The 13,761-nt window shown below is 30.9% G+C and overlaps 1 protein-coding gene across 5 annotated transcripts in view; it reads right to left on the reverse strand.

Annotated features, from left to right (window-relative positions):
* The window catches only part of LOC108910174 (beta-1,4-glucuronyltransferase 1), a 193,828-nt gene that overhangs the window by 35,886 nt on the left and 144,181 nt on the right, over positions 1-13,761 (reverse strand). The window contains exon 4 of one of the 5 annotated variants that reach the window (XM_018714708.2): positions 4,132-4,196. The exons of 3 other annotated variants lie outside the window; for them this stretch is intronic. The gene's annotated coding sequence lies outside the window, so the exon portion shown is untranslated. Of the gene's footprint in view, positions 1-4,131; positions 4,197-12,856; positions 12,902-13,761 lie in introns of all 5 variants that reach the window. One more of the 5 variants, XM_018714709.2, reaches the window with a different exon arrangement.

The following is a 13,761-nucleotide window of genomic DNA, read 5'->3' on the forward strand; positions in this document are numbered from 1 at the left end:
GTAGAGATCTTTTAATATCTCATGAGCCGCGAAATGCGCGAAAGGCGTGGCGTATCCCCATAATTCTTCTAATAAGCACGTTGTGAAAACATTGACTCAGAACTAGACCATGTGCATCATTACAAGTAGACATGAACTAAGGCGCTCGGGCATCAATAAAGTCAACTGGCGAACGTTCGTTATATATATTTTTATTGTTTAAATTAAAATAATAAAGAATAGGGCATTTTATTATGATATTTGTAATCGGATCAAAGGCTTGTTTACGCTAGAGCTCGAGACTGTAAATAATAGGTGTAATGTTTTTAGGACGTAGAATAATTTAGGCGACGGTCGAAATTATGTTTCTGAGCATATGAAGGTCAAAGCTCATAAGATTTTAAAACATCTCTAAAACCTGTAAATATTCGAGTTCGTATTTGTTCATTTTGTTGCGGAATTTAGCAAATACGGATATGTAACAAAAAAGGAATATTCGAAAAAAAATATGTTTCATTATGAAAAGGGACCTTCATTTTTAATTTGACACAAAATTTTATATTCATAAAAGGACGAAACTGGTAACGCAAACAAAAACCCTTTTGCATTTAATTAAAAGCAATACATTTTTAACTGTGATTTATTTTCAATTTATAAATTACAAAACAATATACAATCAGAATATTAAAAAAAAAATGTACCTAATATCCTCTACTATACAGGGATATAACTTAAGTACATAAACATATTTTAGAGACGACCAAGAAGAAAAGTTTCTTATTGATTTAATTTATAATCAATTTTTAAATTTCTAGAAAAATATAAAATTTACGAAAATATCTTTTGACATTTGATAAATACATTTGATTCTGAATTGTATTTCAAAGAAAAACGGTGTTTTGCATTTCATTTGGAAAACGAGCCATTTTTAAGTTATTTTTTTAAACAATAGCTTAGATCCCATAAAATGGAATAAATCTTTAATAACTATAAAGTTATTCGAAGAAAATTCCTATAGGAATTTTTGGTTTTAGATACGATTTTAAATACAATAGCAAAAACAAAATCATTAGCGTTGATTTTCGACGGTAGATATAAAGATAGTAACTCAAAAATAGTTTTTTTTTATAAAAAGACCTCTCTTCATTGATATACAATTAGAAGTTTGTTTTTTTTACTTTTAATTTTTTTTTCTTCATTCTTAGATTTGATGGTATTGACGTGCTGCCCCCTGGTGGACGAGCTAAGCTTTCCTAAAACTGTGGGCAATGTCAAGAATTAAACGAACTCACTCTCTTGCCCTTTATACCTAAAGGTAGAACCAGCAGGTAAAAATGTTTTCTTTCTAATTGCTTACTTTATTGGTGACACTGTATTTATAAGAAACAATATGATCATATTTTTGGAACAAAAAAGAGAAAAAATAATGATCAGTGATTTGCTTAAGGACCATGATAAGTAGATGTCTCATAAGATTATCACAATAATTATGAATATATTTGGAAATTCTCACAGAATTTATTTTCTAAAATATTATATGTATGTCACATTTTCCTTAGTAAAATAATTTCGAGTGACATCCGACTCATGCCGCCACGACAGCCGGCGTAATAACATATTTCTTTGTAACAACAACATATTACGAAAGTTTGCACGTTACAGCCCTCCGGATATTTACTTGACCCATAAAAGCTTCTAAAAGTTCATATTGCTACTCTCTGCGTTGTCATTTATCCGAGAACAAAGCTTTGTGGCACATTGTCCGACACTCAGTTTTACATTTCCATCTACCACAATGGAAACATCGTAGAGTCTTAAGGTTGCGTTCCATAACAATTTTTGTGCCGTGCTCCATTTCAACCCTTTGAAAATGTTACAGACGAAATGCTTTTTAGCTTAATTAGAAAGGCAATTGAAAGTAAATACAACGTAGCTTATTTCGTAGACATAATTTTACATAAAGAGTGTTAATATTGTTTAACTAAAAAAATTATTTCGCAGCTACAGAAAACTGATTTTATTTCAAATACCCTTACAGAATTTCTACAGTGACTCAGAACTTGGCCCAAAAATGAATGTACAGGGGACTCTTACAAATACAGTTTTGTAAAAAAGATCAAAAAGGGCAGTTCGAAAAAGATTTAAAAACACACCTATTTTATTTTAGCAGATTCAACTGCTTTTGCAGCTCCTATTATGATTATTATTCAATAAAATTAAGTTGTGGTTTTAATTAATAAAATAATTTGACATACCTGATGTTACAACTGTTCAAAATTTTGTCCACCGACGTGTAAATTTGGGCCCGTCTTACCTAATTTCTACAAACTAACACAAATGTTGTCTGGCTTCACCATACATAACACAAATGCTTCACCATAAAGTAAAACGATATCCATCAACTCAGAGTTGCTATGCACGGAAGCCATTTTTGACACCCGAAAAACTAATGTACACACTATCGCAAAAATGTTACTAAAATCGGATTTCACTATTCGGTGATAGAACGCAATGCGCACAGCGCACAACGCGAATGACGCTAGAGATTACAGTAGCCCAGCGATGTAAGGGTTGCAAATACTACAACTGATTTAATTAATATTTCATGACTGGAAACTCTGTTGATTCAAAATACCATATTTGGTGTTCGTTGCTTTGTGCACTGGACTGCAAAATCGTTCACGTTATTAATATTAACTAGATATGACTGAAACGAACACGAATATTTTAAGTTAGGATCCAACTTGTGTATTTACGACACGAATTCGCAACTCGCTACGAGAAGCTGTGGATCTGAAGCTTTTCGCTGCACCTTTGAACCCCGTTGCCAAGAATCGACAAAGAATATAATTTACAATTAAACAACGTAAGCAAATGCAAAACGGTGTTATTTCCCAGAAAGGAATGTTATATTCATTAAGACTACAGTATTAATGGCATTCTTTTGGAACGTTGCACAACAGTAAAAGATTCAAATATTTACTCCGACGAAACTTCCCCCTTTGATGTAGCAATTCAGCGAGTTGCGACTGTCGGCAGAAAAAGGGAGTATTTTCTCGACAAGAAAAGTTCATCAAATGTATATTTTCAAACACAGAGACGTTTTGCCGACGTCTTGTATTCAGCATTTCGAAATTAATTTAAATAAATGTGGATTTAGATATGCCCGTGATTTTAATTTCCGTCGTGGGTAACAAGATAAATATCTGGTACTTAAAATAAATTATAATGAAATTAAAAACATTAGAATTCATAAGACTAATTTTTACTAAAAAATCCTTGGTATAAGTCCTTCCGAAGTCAGTTGAATATGCAAAAAAACGGTAATAATTTAATTAGTTTCATAGGCGTCCCTAATAAATTTTCTGCTAAAGGAAAAAATTATAATAATTTGTATTTCTAAATTTCTATTATATGTTTTTTTTATTTTAATTATTTATGTCCTCAAACAATTTTATTATATTGGTGTTAAATTTTTGTTTTCCGTTTCAAAAGGTCTCCAAAATGCCATGTTGTGATAATATTAGTAAACAAAATATCCCTTTTATTTCTCCCTTTCACAATTGTAATATGAATGATTGATAGAAGGTGCCTATAATAAATTAAAATTGCCTGATTCACACCAAATTCCGCACTGCAGCACTGCACTGCTGGGCAATTTATGATCCACTTGTCGCCAGCTGTGATTTATTGCCAGAAGCCAATATAGTTGTGTTACATTTCGTTTGCCCGCGCTCGCATTCTTCAACTGGTCGTATACATTTCTACCACCTGCACGTTTAGTGCGACCAGACCTATATATGGGTATGGCTAAATAAATATGGGAACAAGTTTTTCAAATATTTCAATGCCGAGTTGCTGCTTAGCGACCGAGCCTGGTACATACCTTGAAATTATAGGTTCTTCAATTGACTTCGGAAAAACTATACTTCTCGTTTTTCATGGAAATTTGAATAAATTATCAAACTTAAGTGTAGCTCTATGCTACTCCCACATTCAATCACTACCACATTATATGTTTGTATTTCCCTCTTAATTTTGAATGAGGTACTTACAAATATTTCGAAAATTATAATGACAGCCAATGTATGACTTTACCGAAATGAGGAACATTTCTATTTGATTAAAAAAAATCTAATAATGTCTCCTTACCTAAAGATACCATAATAACATATGGTCCGAGAATGTCTTAGTTTCCAAGATACAAGTGGAAATTCCTGAAAACAATTCATTGAATAAATTTAAAATATCTAAAAATAAATAAATTAAAATTTACATAGGAATTTCACACTTCACAATCATAAGAAATCATAATCATAAGAAATGACAACTCCTATGAGCTAAAATAATTCAGGGGCGGGTAAAACTGTGTGGTTCGTGTAAAATTTTTTGCTCCATTTTTTTTATTATGAGGTTTTTTGTCTTATTTAATTAAGATCAGAAATTTAAAATTTGGATGTACTCGAATATTTAAATCAAAAATGCAAGAAAAGATTTTTATGTAAATACAATTTCTTCTCTAGTGTTGATCAAATAAGTAAAAAATATCACATAGGAAAAATTATGAAACATTTTGTTTGGGCTGTCCATTTTTTCTAATAAAGAGTAAAATTTGAAATATTTTGTAAATTTTCATTTGTTTATCTTTAAGCGTTTTGAATGTATTGTAAAAATCATTTTCAGGAATTACAGAAACTTATCCAATCTATGTTTTTCTTATTTTGTGAAGTTGTAGCAGCAAGTACAATGGCAAATTGGTTTACGCAGTTCTGGACGTCCAAAATATAATAAAAACGGAAAAAGATATGTCAAGAGAAAAGTTTAGTGTCATCCTCTGGCAGCGATTTCAAGTGGAAATTTTTAAAATTCCAAGAAAACTTGAGAAAATTCCCTGACATTCTTGTACATTTCCAGATCCATGTAGTTCCCTGGTAATTCTACGTTTTCTCGGTTTTCCTGATTAGTATACATCCTGATTGCGATCTCAACCAATTATACGGGATGTTTATAATAATAACGTGTTATAAATTCTAGAAGTAGTAAAATACTGCAATAACTAATAACAGAGCGTAAATTTAGGTGCAGCCCAGTTTTTAGGGGCCACAATGCAAGCTGTGCAAAACCACACTTATCGTATCAACTTCGACGTCACCTGTTACGTGAGTGTTGAAATCAAAGTGTTTAACACATATTAATTAGCAGGTAATATCCTCCAAGTACTTTGTTGTTAATTATTCAATGTAATCTTATGATTGGGATGATTATAGATGTTTAATTATAACAATTCTTCTTTGTAAGGGTAAAATTGTTACAATTATTATTAACGATTGCTCATTATTTATTACATGTTAAAATATATATATTATTGTGACCGCCCGGATATTGCAATAATAACTCCTTTGTTTCACATTTAACTTGTTTTATCATGATTACGTTGTTCGGAAAACAAATAATAAAGCATTTCTTGTGCTCACCTTATGTCATACGCATATAAGAGCCTTGTTGAATTTACTAACATTTTCGCCCGTGAGGAATGAATCTGTAAAAAGAATAATTAAATGCAAAAAAGAATTGCTAAAACAGATCTTCCGAAATCTCAACTCATAGCTGGATTGCCTCCCGTATGGGACTCCATTACCTTCCGGCCCTGCCGGCTAACTAACACCAAACCTCTTCAGTTTTACTTGGAAGTGCGTATGTCTAATTCGAGTGAGGTGATATTTAGTGACACATTAAATGAGTCGAGCGTTAATTATAATTAGCAAAGGATCCTAATTTATGCCTTTTGTTATCGGTTGTTTTGTATTTATATTTGGGTAGTTAGAGCAACGATCGTGGGTTTCTCTGCCATGCTCTTTCCCCACAGGAGCTCCAGCCTGACACTCTCATTTTATGTTAAATGGTTGTTAATGTTTTTGTTGTTCTTTCTATTTGTCACATGTTTAATTTTAAGACTATTGTACGTAAATAATAAAGTTAGGTGTATTTACTCTGCTTTTGTTTTATAAAATGAAACCATACTTCCCCTCTTTAAAGTTAGTAGCCAGCGCCTTCCGGTCAATTAAAAAATAGATGTATACAACGTAGGTATTGGCCACAACTACGTTTATTTTTTTCGATCGAACCCGGGGTTATTATACTACAAAGCTGTAGTCCGTAGGCGTATTTTTTTGAGATTACACTAATATCTTCAGGGGTGTAGTATGAGTAACAAAAAATGTTAAACACGGCGAAATTTAAGAAACGTCAAATATAGCCTTAGTCTAAATGCGTTATAAAACAAATTTTGCCAATATCTTCAAAAGTAATTGACATATTGTGATCATAGGTGTATGTTTTGAAAGGCTCTGCATTTTGAAAAGAAAAGACGACAGATTCATAGATCATAGGAAGATATCTTATTTTTTAAGATTCTATTAACCCCAGAATTTATGAAACGTTATTCTGAAACACCCTGTATAAAAAACTAAACCAGTATTGTGTAATTTTTTAAAAAGTGAACCTTTCGGAATGTATATGTATTTTTTTTTTTTTGGAAAACTGTACTTAAAATATTTTTAATCACATTTTTTCTTACTTTCATTGATAACAAAAAGTAGATACCTACAATTTAATGTCATGGCAGTGATGTATAGGTAATAAATTGCCTGTGTTAAGTTTGGAGTATTTTTTTACTACCTGATAAAGATAATTCATTGTAACCGAATCCAACTATCACATACATTCTAACAACTAATACCCATTAAAACAAACAAAAATAAAAAAATAAATAAATGGTTTTACCCTCATTATATTGATTTTTCAGCAAGGTTTTACCCTCATTATATTGATGTTTCAGCAACAGTGGCAGAATAAAATGTACGGATTTACACTATCAAGTTTCCGAGACTTTCCTACTAAATAAATGTTTGCGAAAGTTGTTAGGAATCCAAGGCTTTTTTATTAATGGCACTTTAAACGAGAAACAGATAGAAGCAAAATTGATGGTTCGAGTGTCACTTTTTTAGGTCATCTTCCAAGGTGGTCGTGACAGATTCTTCATCAGAATAAAAATAATGGAATAGTTAAAAACTAGAAGAAGGTCAAGTACCTATGATTTAGTTTTTGCAATTAAATATAGATACGTAGGTAGGTATATGCCAATTAAAAAAGTATATCTTCAGATTATATCGGTAACCATGGTGTGATTTTAGCGGCAGAAAGAATTTGGTAAACGTAAAATTCATTACGTGCCTCAGAGAACAGTCATATTTCTCAAAGAAAAAAAATCATAAGTTTGCGAATTGAGGAGAAAAATGTATAAACCGTTTGTTTTACAATAGTAGCTTACAAAATATATTTATTTAAAACTAACGTATTAAAATATTTAGGAATATATTAGGTATATACTTTTATTGCCAACATTATCATATTTGTCAACTGTCAATGACACTCTACATGTCTATTTTAAATGTATGTGCTATGTATTTTCCGTTATTTAAAAATTAATTTAAATAAAACAAGACCGATTAGCTTCTCGTAGTAGTGTATCTTTCATCTTTGGCAAATTACAAAACATGCAAAAAAACTATAATTCTTGCAAAACAACATCGACTAAATTCTTGAACAAGACAAATACTGGCGTTATAAATACTGTAGAAGGCGAAATAACTGTCAGAACCAACTCGTACTACGTTTACGAGATTCTAAAATAAGATAATGAGTTTAGGTACACTCTATTTTATTGGCCTTGTTTTTAATTCCTAGCGGATAGAAAATTTATTAAGATATCCAGTTTTTCTAGAAGCAAAGGCTGATTTATTTTACAGTAATTTTGAATATACAGGGTATTTGGTAAGTTGATGCATTCCTTGCAGGAAGTTATAGTACAAGTGATTTGGGATATATTTCCTTAATATACCATATTCCGAAAGAGCTTAGTTTCCGATCTACAGGGTGTTTTAGTTTTAATAAAAAAATGCAAATTTATAAATACATATTGCGAAAACCGCTTAGAATTTTTTAATTTAATTTTTAATGAAATTTTGCAAGCTTTAGCAGTTAATAACAATACATGTTTTACGATAAAAATATTGTTTTCAGTTTCACCAGTGGCGTGCGCACAGGCACATCTCTGGATATTTTTAAAGAAAAAAATGACGCGTCACTGATTTTTTTTTAATAAAAATTATTTTTGAATTCCTTGTTCAATTTGGAAGAGAAAAGGTATCTCGTCTGTTTTTCTTACGACGCACCGTTCTGTAGTAAAAAAAAAATTAAAATCGATTTATTACATGGCGTAATCCGGTTTCAATAATTTGAAAAACAGAAATTATGCACTCGGCTTTTTTTGTATCAATTTTATTACAAAAAATTATTACTCCTCACAGTTAACAATATCAGTCTAAAAAACTTTATCAGTTTTTAGATTCACTATTCACTATCTTAAACAGAAATTAGCAAGTTGGCTGTGCACTTGTTTTTGTTATTGTTTGACAAAATTAATACTAGCTGTCACTTTAGTAATAACGTGTTGTAATAAAATTGGCACAAGTGCATAATTTCTGCTGTTTTCCAAATTATTGAAACTGGATTACCCTACCCCATGCAATATATCGATTTTTATTTTTTTACTCGAAAACGGTGCGTCGTAAGAAAAACAGACGAGATACTTTTTCTCTTCCAATTATTTTAAGAAAAATCAGTGATGTATCATTTTTTTCTTTAAAAATATTTAAAGACGTGCCTGTGCGCAAGCCACTGGTGAAACTAAAAACAATATTTTTATAGTAAAACATATATTGTTTCCGCAATATTTTATTTTTTTTACCAAACACCCAGTATATTTTGAGGGAATAAATAAGTAAAATTAAAATTGGATGATTCGCGATTTTTTAGATTCTTCAAGTACACTACTGGAAAAAATTAAAGAAATAAAATATTTTCACGAATTTTTTAGTGATTCTCAAAAAGCTGTATCTCAATAAAAAATTGTCGTGTCGGGATAAATAAAGAATTTTGCAGCTTCAAGTCTCTAGCTTCAAGGTCTTGTTGTGAAATTTTTTTTAAGCTAAGGTTATCGAAAAATTTTTTTTTCTTAAGACTGTCCAAGGACTCAAAATTTTTTTCAAATTCAATCAATACAAAGGTCAATTAGCTTATTTATTCAATTTCAATTTAATTTTTGAAAGGTCTCCGTGCGACTATTGCTTGTCGAGATATTGATGATTGAATGAAAAATATCATTTTTGACTTTAATCATCGATATATCTGCAAGAAATTACACAGTAAATCATCCAAGGGCAGTTTTGAAAACTTGAATAAACCCTCTACAAGGACCTCCCATGGTTTTCGAAGAACTTTTTTTTCCATCGTTGACATTGATTTTACCGTTTTACTGTTCCAAGTGATCAAAGCTTAGGAAATAATTACGCCTTCATTTCTCGTAAACATTACGTCATTATCAAAATGAAAAAATAATTTTTCTCGACTTTTCCCACAATTTTGCATTAGATACAGTTTATATTTAAGAAAAACTAAATTCAGAAAATTAAACAAAAATTTTCTATCATTTTTTTTATTTTGGAAAAGTTGTGCGATTCGTCCTTTGCATGACATAATTATACTAATCTTTATTTAATTGCATTAATACGTCGCCTCCATTTTCAAAATTTATTATTGATAAGGATAAAAAAGATGTTTATTGCTTATGTCGTATATAAATTCTTACATAGCAAAAACTAGACTTTTGACGTATAATGTCCCCAATTATTCTGGATTATCCCATCACATGCCTATTAGTCATTTTTAATCTGGTAAAATACCAAACAGTTAAACTGTCTCATACGCAGGTTATGGTAATTACGTAAGTTTCCTGACTTAAGTTTGGATCAAAATGAGTTTAAAACCAGGGCAATAAAAATAAATTCCAGAGTTATTTACAAAACGCCAGCAACATATATCCCCCTTATCTTAAAGGCAGGCAAGGTAATTTTATTAAAAATAAGGCAATAAAGAAATTCGCTGTGTTAAAAAGCTCAGTCCAAGGGCGTCATCGAATAATATTGCTCGGTTTAATTTTAGAGTGTGCCTAATAAATCGTCGATGAAACTTTATTTAAATTCATCATATTAATTCAGAATCACACTGTTTTTTTTATTTAAAAATTATACTGTAAGTAATTTATAAAATGTCAGAAATACTATTACTATTGCTATTAAATTAAGATTATTGGCGAGTAGCCTATAATTATCAAGATATATGTATTTATTAATAGAAAAATAATACTAGAGAATATTAATTATGTATACAGGGTGTTATACAAGCTCTATGACAAACTTTGACAGCTGGCTGAGTTAATTTCAAACAATTTTTCTTATATGAACATAGGTCCGACTCATTTTTGTTTAAAAGTTACAAGCGTTTCAAAAAATATAATTTCATATGTCAATCAAAGTAGCCTGATAAATAAAAATGATGGTTGCTATAACAATAATTATTATTTGTCATTTTGTTTATTCATTTGACACTTGGCTAGCTTAAAGTGCTAAATAAAAAATGTTTTCCCGAACATTTTGTAGCATTTCAGGGGTTAGGTTAGGTTACATCACATTTATTTACAACTGCACACTATGCAGCTATTGTCTTTGTAGGTGTATGGGTATTCCAATGGAAACGCCAGAGCAGCAGCCCGAGAATACCGATGAAGACACCCAAATAGACATCAACATGCGTACATAGTCTTTAGTAGTAGTATTTTTGTACCTGTTTTTTCAACAACATTCATTTCACGTGTCATATAGTCTTAAATGCAGATTTGTGAAAACAACGTTTTTGATTTAGTTGATATTGTTTAAAATAGATGGTATCAATACGATGATGGTGCACCACCACATAGAGGGAGGCAAGTAACTGCTTGGTTAAATGATAATTTCCCGAATAAATGGATAGGTCAGCAAGGTCCAATAGCATGGCCACCGCATTCGCCAGATTTAAATTCTTTGGACTTTTATTTATAGGGACATATGAGGCAGCTTGTCTACCACGTCGAAAAAAAAAGCAAACAAAAAAATTCTTGAACCAAAATTTTTCAACTGTGCTTTTTTTATTTTTAGCTTAAATTTTAAACATTTGCGGTTAGGTTCTAGTCCTTTGTTACGTTTTATGGATTTAAATTTTAGGTATGCACAGGAAAACATATATTGCAGAATGTCTATTTGAAGCAATTATATCCTTTGTTGAAGAAAATATATTGTTTCTGAGGAATTTTAACTTAATTATTTTTGATTTTGAGGTTAGGTTTTCAGGTTTTCTGGTCAGCTTCCTATGAATTTGAGTTAAAGTTATGCAAAAATATTGGTTGCACACTCAAAAGTACCATTTTTATGGATTTATACTTACAGGTTTAGAAAAAATTGAGTATGTTCGTTTTAGGTTAAGATTTATAAATTTGAGGTTATCTTTAGATTCATGATTTAGGAATATGTTTAATGTTTATGATTTTTTTTTGTTTGGCAGCCTTTAGTACATAATTTTCCTTTTTTTATTTTTAAATACCGAATATGTCGAACTTCGTATGATCGAGTTTGAGGCTAGAGATTACTCGGCTATTTTGAAAAAATTCTAGGCATATAGTCCAATTACCTCACCGGAACTTTATAGTACAGGTAATTTCGGAAAGAATAAAAAAATCAGTACTATTTGATTAGTTTTGACGCGTTGCTCGAATTTTTTTCAATATTTCCCACTGTGGACATTTTGAACAATTTTTATAGTGTTAAGACTTGTTAATTTGGTTAATAAAGGTTAACCAATGTTTTAACTTTAAACAGAAATAATAATTGTTGTTATAGCAACCATAATTTTTATTTATCAGGCTACTTTGAAATATGAAAATATATTTTTTTAAATGCTTGTAACTCTAAACAAAAACGAATCAGACCTATGATCATATAAGAAAAAATGTTTGAAGTTACCATCTGTAGAAGTTTGTCGTAGAGCTTATAGAACACCTTGTATAATTTAAAAAAGGGAAAGATTTCGAAAAAGGTAAAATAATTTGATTAAAACTATAATTATGATGATTTATTGATATGATATTTTTATTGCTTGCATTAGATACAGATGTAGGAAAATGTAAAGTATTTACAACTTACAGAAATTCGATATTGTAATCCCTCTACTTAGCACAAATAATAATGGAATTTTTTACTTTTCCCGTGTATTTTTTTTAAATTAAAAACACTGCAATTTTCCACTATAGCAATATTGGGAATAATTTCGTGAAGATATGTAGCCACAATTTGTTTTTCTAAAAACTGCTGGAATATCTAACTGAAAATGTTTTGTCTGTGTAAACTATACGTTTAACCATAACTCACTAAAATAATAAACCAAACTACAACATTCCGCGAACAGAGTGCTTTATCATGTCGAAATGTTTTCCGTGGCTACCATAATCAGTTAAAAAAATATACAACTTTGCTAATTCGAAACTAACAAAGCGGGCAATCTTGTAGCCTCTAGTTTGAACATTTGTATATTTTCTTTAAGTATTTCAGTCACGCATGATTTGTTTACAAGATAACTTACACAGATTGTCAGGTATAGTTTTCAAATAATTACAGACGTTTAGAAAAACCACTAATCAATGACTCACCTTTTTAATTTCCTTCGCTTTAAAACAACGGAAACAGAAGCGTATCGAAAATAATTCATATTGATGGAAAAATTGTAGAAATCTAATTATCAGTGATTCATTAAGAACAGCTTAAGTTGAAATATATTAACTGAAGGAATTTCTGGTTTTTACTTGGCGCATGAAACCCAGCACTTAATTATGCCTACCTAGCGAGAGATAACAGCTATAATCGCATTCAAACCACAAAAATAAACTTACCCAATTAAAGGCTGAACGAGATGGAGCGCGACGGTCGCGAACAAACTGAAACACATCCACATCCGTCCATTACTTTAATGAAATTGACAATAAAAATAAAAGCCAGTTCCAGCGCCGAACCCGCTGAAACCGGTAATTAGGCTTTCGATTAATGAAATTAATTGTGCTGACATCACAACTCTACGCCGATGAGTAAATATTTTGCTGTTGTGGAAAAGCTCGCCAAAGCCCTACATCCGCCGGGCCTGCAGACCGTACTCGTATACCCACTTAGTCATTTTATTTAAAAATGGGACGTGTGACAACAAAAAAAAGTTTTGTTTTGCGCTGTAATTTATGTGATGAAAATATAAAGCATACATTTTTTACGACAATAATCTTTACTTCACTAAAACGGTACAAATTGTTATTTTATGTATACCGCGCGTTTAAAACATTTTGGTTCATTTCGTAAATGTATCACGATATAAAATCCAATAAATATGAAAAATATGTTTAAATTTTTCAGGCATGAGATAATCGTTTAAAGTCACCTAATCACATTTGTCTGCTTTAGTTAATTGTAAGCAAGTGCTATTTTTTATTTTAAGATAATACTCCAGGTGGTAGAACAGTAAAAGTAGGCTTTGACGCTTGTGAAGTCATCTATTTTGTATTGTAACAAAAGCCGGGACGCGTGGTAATTTATTTATTAGTTCTCGGAACCGATGGGCCAAAAAGTAAAATATTTCAGTCAACACAAATTACCGAAAGTTAAGGGCTCTCAAGTAGGTTTAGAAAGTTAGGATTTAGCGTCGGCCTTCGGAGAAATTTAGCAATATTTTTTAACAAGTTCACTTAGACTGTCGGGGCCTTGTGTTGAGCATCTGGTATAAACAGGAAAATCGATATTTCAAATAACGCGC

The sequence above is a fragment of the Anoplophora glabripennis genome, unplaced genomic scaffold (genome assembly GCF_000390285.2).
Source record: "Anoplophora glabripennis isolate ALB-LARVAE unplaced genomic scaffold, Agla_2.0 scaffold372, whole genome shotgun sequence".
Taxonomy (NCBI): domain Eukaryota; kingdom Metazoa; phylum Arthropoda; class Insecta; order Coleoptera; family Cerambycidae; genus Anoplophora; species Anoplophora glabripennis.